Source organism: Adiantum capillus-veneris, chromosome 25, assembly GCF_014529385.1.
Source record: "Adiantum capillus-veneris isolate H3 chromosome 25, ASM1452938v2, whole genome shotgun sequence".
Lineage (NCBI taxonomy): Eukaryota > Viridiplantae > Streptophyta > Polypodiopsida > Polypodiales > Pteridaceae > Adiantum > Adiantum capillus-veneris.
In genome coordinates, this window is record NC_140955.1 from 85,771,078 (window position 1) to 85,780,523 (window position 9,446).

General features: G+C 36.3%; 1 pseudogene; it reads right to left on the bottom strand.

The window, feature by feature from the left end:
- Window positions 1-247: 247 nt before the first annotated feature.
- LOC147425206 (uncharacterized) lies at window positions 248-1,999 on the bottom strand (annotated as a pseudogene).
- Between the last annotated feature and the right edge of the window lie 7,447 nt (window positions 2,000-9,446).

Consider the following 9,446-nt stretch of genomic DNA (forward strand, 5'->3'; position numbering starts at 1 on the left):
GATTCAAGATTACAGAGAGAAAATGTGTATTCAATATTAGCTTCTATAAAATGATAACACAACTCACCAAAGAGATTTGAAATGCCAATAGAAACACTAGTTGCTGGCATTGATGAGAAATAAAATATGACAGTGATCATCACTTGCCGATTTCTTGCGCTGATAAGCAAAATTATATTTACAAAGTAAAGATTGTGGTTTTGTTACTGACATGTATGAAGAAACACACCTCGCTTGAGCCACCCTACTACTTCCCCAACAATGTTGTGAAGTTCCACATAATTGATAGGTCATGCAACATGCATGCCTTGTGTGCTACCTTCTCATCTATCTTCTTGAAGCAACCATGTAAGTGGGTTGTTGACATGGCAGGCATTACAAGAGGTAAAATGCCATGTAATTCTACCTCTGCTAAGGCGGAGATGAGTTTTGGTATGGCTATCTCAAGGACAACCTCTCCAAATATGTGTATCAATGAGTCATGCACAATAGTTATCATGCCTTCTTTTGAAGTAATGTTTGGTGACAGTCCGTGCTTCTTCATATCCATGCTCGACTTGTCCATGCATCATCAATCAAGATCCTCAATGAGGTGCACTTCAGAGCATACTTTGAGTGTATGCCTCATTGTTTTCAAAATGATGACCATGACCTGACCTATGATCGATTCCCACCACAAGATGATGCAAAAATCCCAATGCCCGTTGTTGCCTCTTCACATTCACAAAAGGATCCTTGACAAAGCTATGAATTTGGAGCTCGTCAAGGAGTCCTCTTGACTATGATAGGTAGTCTTGCAAGAGGCCTATAAGTGTAGCTCTTGGATGTTTTCACTTATGCTTTGTAGATCAGCACTCAACATTGACTAACCTTCTAGAAATGAGAAAAGCACAATGAAGATCCTCACATTAAGGCTTTGAAGCAAGTTTTTCTTTCCCTGAAATGTGGTTCAAGTTGTGCGTCTAGATTAGATTATGACCACAAGAACCCTTGTAAGACCATAGAACTGAATAGCATAGTGAACACAAGCCAACCACATGATCATAAGAACATTGGATGGTGCTCAACTGAAAAGTATGGCATTGTCCAATGTTGTCTGCTACAATGCCCATTTAAAAAAGGTGTTGGGTTTCACAATACATTTTTGAAAGGCATCCACATTGTACATTTGGTTTTTAAAGATCACAACAAAGCCCACATAATAAGATGAATTACAAATTGTTTGTGATTCATTTGAGTGGTTCAAACAATTGCAAAAATCAAATGATTTCATAAAATTGCATTCGCATGTGCAAATAAAAATATACATATCTATTTATTTATGGTCTCTCTAGTCACATTTATAGACAAGGTTGCCATTTAGCTCCTCTCTTATTTACTATTGCTACCCATCTATTGTTTATTATTTTTGAAAAGATGGCTTTGATGGGCAAGATTCATGGTTGTGGATATTTTTTGTTATTAACCTTTGTTTGTCTATTAACACTAGATTGGTAACATGACACTTTTGTGACCTCTTAACACAACTTTTTAGAATTATTGCTTGAGATGCCAATGAGGTTCTAAAGTGCTCTATATCCACAAAGCTAGCTTATGACTTGAAAAAAACTTGGAATTTCTTTGGGGCAGTGATTCCACCTTTAGAGTTGGTTTTGACTAACATTTTTAAACCTAACTTAAGCCAAAAACAACGTGTGCTCTTTTTGGCTAATTTTCATGAAATTGGCATTAGATCACCCTAAAACACAACTTAGTGAATTCTAAAGTGATACATAGCTAACATGGGTAGTTCAAAAGGTGTTTTTATGCTTCTGCAAAATGGAAATCCTATGTATTGGAGGTTATGGCCCATTTATGAAAAATTCTTTCTCTTGATTTGCTAGTGAAATTCAAATTTTGATGAATATTTTGGAAGTGTCTTTGTAAGAAAAAGGTGATTTTGAGTGTGTTACAACACAAAAGTGGAAGTGATTTTCCGTCTTACCTGAATCACACTCATTTTGAGTAAATACTATGTTGTCTCCAAATTGCTAAATTTCACTAAACAAATTTGGTACTATTCAAACTTAGGTCTAAATATAGGTATACAATTCCAATTCGGTTCCAACTTGATAGGTTTATATGCCATATAGAAGGCTATATTGTGGAAGCTAGTTTTTTCATCCATGCAGTTTTTGTACTTCATAGGTGTGTTCCAAATTGTCTTAGAAAGACACTTTTTGATACTTTTTGTGCTTGAACATGAAAGTAAAGAACCAAAGTGTGTAAAGTGAAAGCATATATTAAGATATGGGTGTACACATGAAAATATTGATGATAGGTCATCAAAATGCAAAAAATGCACCTTTTTTGTACTTAATCCCATGTTCAAAAGAAATTTTTTGGGCCTAGAACAACCATATACTTTGGTCAAGAACTCATTGATTTTTACAAAAACAAGGTGGAATCACGAAGGCCTACTAAAGATAACACCCTTCATCAAGGGGAATGAGAGTTATGCGGAGCAAGTATGAATGAGTGTTTACAATCACATGTTATTTTTGGCCTGCTAAAGGCCTTAGTGCACTATGGATAAATGTCGTTCAATTTTCATTGCTTGACAAGTGTCCCAACGGACCTTGAAAGTCTTGTGAGTAAAAAGAACTAATAGTCTGTTAAATGTTATTTTTCAAAGTTGCATTTACCTTTTTGGATTAAAAAGTGTTTTCATAGGAGTTTGACCCCATGATATGAGGTATTGATAAAGGTCCTTTCATTAAAAAAAAATCATTTCACTATCTTGTTTTATTATGTTTATTAAATGTAATTTTCTTATTAAAAAAGCAGTAAAATACTTTTTGTGTTTTAACTTTAAATTTTATTGTTTTTATGTTACTTCTTTCTCATTTTATTTTATGTCAAAATATTGATATGCAATGTGCACCTTTCACATTATTTAAGTGGGGCTCTTTGTAATATATAAACTACTTGTGACTATATTTGTATAATAGATCATACAATTGTATATTTAAATGCAAAAAATTTTCCATGTGATTATGAGCACATATCTAAACTTACTCTCCCTCATCTCTCCTTAATTTAGCAAGCCTTCGTGCATTCTCACCTTTTTTGTATATTAATAAAAAAATTTATTGTCCATTATACACACACAATCACAAATGGTTTATATGTTACGGAGGACCCCACTTAAACAAAAAATTGAAAGGCTCACATTGGTTTTTCTAAAACAAAATAAGGGATAGCCCTTGTATAGACTTAGGATTCATGGAGCAGTCGTGCTTGGCTCCCTGCAGCCTGCGAGGTGCACATGAGCAAGAGGCCCGAGGGTGCTCTGCAGTAGGGCGGGGGATTTGCATGGTTGGATGGTCTTCTACTTGGGCAGAGAAGCGGATGCATTTTCCTCTGGGGTGAGGGGTTGGGCGGTCTCAACCCCTTTGTCGGTGGTTTTTCCTTGCCGTGCCCAACATTTTTGGCTATTGGGAGAGGCCGCTCCTCCCGCCTCCTCTTGAGGAGGGCAAGCAACGAAAAGACATGTTGGAGTCTTCATCTGTAGGCTACCATTCGAGTGGCAGGTGGGGGTGTCCCTGTGGTGGCAGGTGGAGGGTCCTGAAAGGGCGTGGCTCCTTTATAAAGGCTGGTGGTTGGGTGTTCACTTAGGCATCTTTGTTAGGTGGTTTTTGCACGTTCCTTGTGTGGATGGGGAGTTGGTGACGGGATCTGGCTTGTCGGAGGTGGAGGGGTCTTCTGCCTATGCTCCATGGCAACTCCTAGCACTTCTTGTGGAGTCTTTGGTACTTTGAAGGGTCTAGATCTGGTGATTGTTCTTTAGTTTGGTGAATGGTTCTTTGGTGAACTGCAAGAGGTTCAAATTTGATGGTTCGGTGGATGGTTCTTTTTGGTGAGTGGCCGGTGATGGAGCTTCGGGCTCCACCCTACTTGTGATATGCGGTTTTTCGGCACTGACGGCGGTCCTTTGTGGGTGGTGTCCTACCCGATGACACAGGATGGACTTCTAGTCACAACCACATAGGTTGTTGCTACTTCTATGAGGGTGGTTCCCTTTTTAGCCAATCTGCTTTACCTTTGTGTGGGAATCTGGTGGTCTATTTTGGGGTGGCTCCCCTCTCAGTTGATGTATCTGGAATATGGTCTTGGTATTTGGTGATTTGGTTGACGCCATGGCTCGGTGCGAGCATGGCTACATATGTAGATTTTTTGGTCTTAATTCATATAACACTCACAATTTGTGAGTTTTGCCAAAAAAGGAAATAAAATAAATAAAGGGACCCGTTGCCAAATTAAAACAAAGGGAAAAAAATTTGATGTTTTCATAGGAAAAGGAAGGTCTAATTTGCAAAAGATAAAAAATAAACAAATTTGATAATTCTTACATTTTGTGAAAATTTTGTACGTAATAAAAACATTAAAGGGACCCATTGCCAAATTAAAACAAAAGAAAATTTAATCGTTTTCATAGGAAAAGGTAGATCTAATAGGCATAGGATATAGTAAAATTAAGAATTTGATCATTCTCAAGTTTTGTGAAAAAATATGTAATAAAAATAATAAAATGAAAAGAGACATTAAAACTTAAAACAAAAGAATATTTTAATGCTTGTTTATAAGACAAGATAGATTTAATAAGCATAAAAATAATAAAACAATTTAGTGAGATGATTTTTTTTGAAGTCCTTCAATGAAAGGACCCTTTATCAATTCCTTACATCATGGAATCAAACTTGCTCTTTCTACTCACATTAGATTGAATCTTTGTAGATCCCACTTTAAGTTAGCAATTCAAGCTCAGCCTCAAATAAGCACCTAATAGTGAGCGACCTTGGCCTCATGACCTCATCAAGACAGATAGAAATCTTCGGGTTGAGCCACTCTACATGTGAGCTATTCGCTGTGTGCAATGCGAGCACAAACATATAAAAAAAAGGCAATATTCTTCTCCTAGCTATATGACGTAGCCTCTCGTGCCAAACCTCAGGTCACTCTCCCGCCTCCAATTGGCTAATTGCCCACCATTTTTGACCTCCCTCTAAATTTGATTGTTTCCTCCCTTCAACAAAGCAATATCTCACTTAGATTCTTACTACAAGACTGAACCCGAAATTGTATGCACATATTCCTATCCTTTATTAATCAAAGTCTTTTTTCAAACATGCCCAAAAGTGAATGTAGGTTGTAGACAATAGCATTCGAAAGGCTAAGACTTTTAAAGCTCGGGACACTTGTCTACCAAAGAAATTTAAACGACTTTCACCCTTGTGGTGCTAAGGCGTTTAGAAGGCCAAAAATAGGCTCTTTGTCTAGATATTTTTCTAGCTTGTTTAAAATGGGGTTCACCTAGCAATATGATGGTATTCCACATAAAGTGTGGTCTTAGCTTTGAGCTAAAGTAAGGCCTTCTAAAGATACATACATATGATAGGAGTATTTGATTTTTTTCCAAAACTCTGAAAGAACACTTTTATGTCCTGTTAGATTACCAAACTAGTGTTAATGTTTTAAAGCTTCTGCTCATAATTTGTGAAGTGTGCTTCACTAATTCATACTTTGTTTTGGTGTGATTTGGGCCTTGTAATGTAATCTTCTTAAACCCAACCTCGTTCAAATGAGGTTTTAAAAATGTTTTATATTCCAACAAAATTGTTTTGTTCCACTCATTTAAAGCATCTAGCTTATGTTTTCTTGAAAAATTTTGTGGCCTGATTATATATGGTTCTTTATATTACATTGGAATTTTTTATGTGATATACATATAGGCATGCCTTTGATCATTCATTATGGCGGGGGGTGTCGATCTATGGAATGGCATTTCTATAGGTTGAAAATCATGAGATGGTTTAAGCTCTAAAAGAATTTTATTATTTCCTTGACTATGTTGTTGATCTCGCTACGTGTTTCAAGAAATTGTGGCATCTTTATTGGTAACAAGCTTCTTGGTATGTAGTTGCATGCTCCATCAAATCTAAAGGATTGCCTTTTTATAAGAAATTATTTTTGGGAAAATGCTTCTTAATGTCTATTCCTTTTGGTCAAAAGTTGTTGTCTTGAAACTTTGCTTCTTATATGTTGGAAATGTCAATCAAGAATGGAAACTCTTCCTCAAATTTTTTAATTTTCCCTGAGTACACATCCTTTGAAATCAACTATTGCACATATCTTCCATCCAATTTCGAGTTAGTGATGTTTAAGATTTGGGTGTTACCAGCTTGTCTTTGGGGTTATAAACTTGAGTTAGCTATAACACTCTCAAAGTCTTGGAATTATTTCGTGAACTGCAATTTGAAAGCACAAAACATGCTCTTGTATGCTACTTTTCACCTTCTTGTTGATGTTTATTTGTGAGGTGTTGAGGTCTAGGAAAAAAAAACTTCTTATAGGGATGCCACCTATCTCACATAGGTTTTTGGAGTTGAAAGTCGTAGTTTTTGCATTCTCTCTTTGTACAACCATGTGTAGTCAGTGATTACTTTTTTATATGATTTCCATATTACCTCTTTTGATGTAAATATGACTTGTTGTGTTTAAGAGTGGGCATTCACTACTCCAAGTAGGAAAAAATTCCAGAAAACCCTCCAAATGCAACGATTCAATCATCTCAACTATTCAAGGATTCATATAAAATTGCATGACTGAAAGCATAAACAACAAATATAGCAAAGAGCTTTGTGCCTTAAAATGTTTGGAAATGTTTGATAATTATCCATAGCAATAATCCTCAAAAATAGTCACAAATAAGCATAGGAAGTATGCACAAATCATGAAAAATTTCTCAATGATATATAAATACATTATAAAATTGTAATGCTTCTCCTTCCACCCAGCCAAGGCTTGTCACCATGTCTTGAACCCCAAGCTCCATACCATCCATGGTCACAAATAAAGACCTCGTCAGTGTGCTCCCTAAAGCAATCCAATAAAGAGATATTGTTGTTGCAAAACATAACTCAAGTCATCAATCATGAACATAAAGAAGCAATGAGAGATAATAAGATCAACCCCATCTGATAGAGTGACAATCCTCTTGGCTTGATCCTTTTGGCTTTTGAGTTGCTCCAACTTCCTCTTTCTTCCACCATTGCCTTTTTAACTTCTTTTGGACTTCTATGAACAACATCTCATTCCTTCAAGACTTCTTTTCATCATAAATTGGAGTGTATAGATTTTAGTTTTGAAATCTAGGAAACAATAGAATAAATTTTCAAACATGTGAAGCTTGACTTCTTTAGGTTTCTTTAGGTAAGAAACATCAAAGGATTGTTGAAAACTCTCCAAAATCATCTCCATACCCCTCTAGTACATTGTTAATTGCTTCTTGCAACATTGACATGTGTAATGCATTTGAACATGACTTCCTTCTCTTTTCCACACAACCTTTATGCCATTTGTGTGCGTCATCATAAAATTTAAAAACTTCTTCCAAATCCTCTTTTGTTTTGTAAAATTCATCATCATAAAATGATGCATTTTGAAAACATTTAATCGAATATAGCTATCGCACAATTTTGGAATGCACTCTTCAACACATATATCCTCCTTCTTGCAAGGCTTGCACATGTAAGGGCACTCTTTTATGCAGTGACCATTATTTCCACAAATCACGTGCTTCTTCTTCTATATCATTGCTTGAATATCCAAGGAACAAGGCACAATATACATGATACTTCTTGAAAAAAATGAAGGCTCTCCATAAAATTTTTGTGAGTCATACCAATGCCATTCACAATATTGCAGGAACCTACAACTTGAAATTGCACATTGCTTGAACCTACATATTTCATTATCTCAAGAATGTATAGAATCACAACCTACATGCACCTGCACTACTGCATCAAACTATACATTGCATAAAACTAAAAATATGCATAAATTGCAAACTTGAAATGTTGCATAGATTGCAAACTGCAAACAATCAGGAACAAAAAATGCCTAAACTTTGTACAAATAGTAGCGAATCATTATGCCCCAAAACCCAAAAACCTCCTTTTAATTCATTCTTTATGTGGATTCATTCGATGTTATGGCTAAAACCATTCCATGCCTAAAAATCATTATCCTTGCCTTAGTGGTTTCATGCTGAGTCTCTAACAAAAGCAAGATCAACAAAATGTTTAGGGTGTGTATACAAGTATCCCCACTAGGATACATTACAACGATCCGTCGAGATAATATAGTGTAGCCCTTTCAAGAATTCAAGAATGCGTGTAAAATTGCATGACTTGCAACACAAAAGAGAAAATAACACAAAGAGATAGCACCCCAATGTGCTAAGAAATGTCTTATAATTACCACACCATTCTGGAAGCTAAACCCTAGAAACAATCACACAAAGGAAACCAAAATTTATATAGCAGGAATTAGTGAAGACCAAATAGTAAATGACAAAAACATATCTAAAAGGGTGAAGAGTATAATGATTCTCCTTTCATTGCTCATCCTCTCTTTTGTACAAAAAAATCACAAAGGTGGAAGCTATCTCCATCCCATTTTTAGAAAGAAGAACAAGTGATGATCTTTCGGGTATATAGGATGGAAAAGAGGAGTCATTAAATCACTCTTAGATCATAGGGGGTGAAGAAAGTTTGTTGCTGACCATTAAATTGTGATGATGCCATCTTACCCCTCGAGACTATAAAAGTAATATATAGCGTGCATTTATACGTGCACATAGTATTGTAGGTGTCATTTAGCCATGTGAACACATTTGTGTGTATGCCCACATAGTGTTGTATCTGAAAGTGTTCGCCTTGTGACCACATTTTCCACTTCGAAACAACCCAAGGCCCTAGCTTGCTATAATCTAACTTCCAAACATGGATGTTAATACATGGGTCTGACTAGGGTGGGTCATGCTCTCCCTGTGTGTGTGTGTGTGTGTGTGTGTGTGTGTGTGTGTGTGTGTGTGTGTGTGTGTGTGTGAGAGAGAGAGAGAGAGAGAGAGAGAGAGAGAGAGAGAGAGAGAAGGGGACCACTAGACGACGTAACCAAACCACAAGCTACATGTACTGGAATTGATATTTTTGATAAATTGTCATGGATTATTTGATTTATTTTTTGAGCACCGCAATGTTAAAATTGATATGTGGAAATATGATCACTTGTCGGGTGTTGTGCTAGTAGATCAACGAACTGGTACATGCAGGACAATAAAGCGATAGCAATTGATTGAAATAAAACTACCACCATTGGATTACGTGGCAACCCTTAGCATTTTATGGTTCATTCATAAGTTGAGATGTAGATAGTTGTTTATTATTGTATTGAGCTCTTTATGAGCAGTGACTAATTTTATGCTTGAGTGTGAACTGATGTAACCAATTTTGAGCACGACCTCTATCTATAAATTAAATATGTGTAAGAGGGACACGCTGACTCTTGCACGAGGAGACCAGTGCCCATGTCTATTCTTCTCTCCTCTCCTCTCTTCTCTCTCA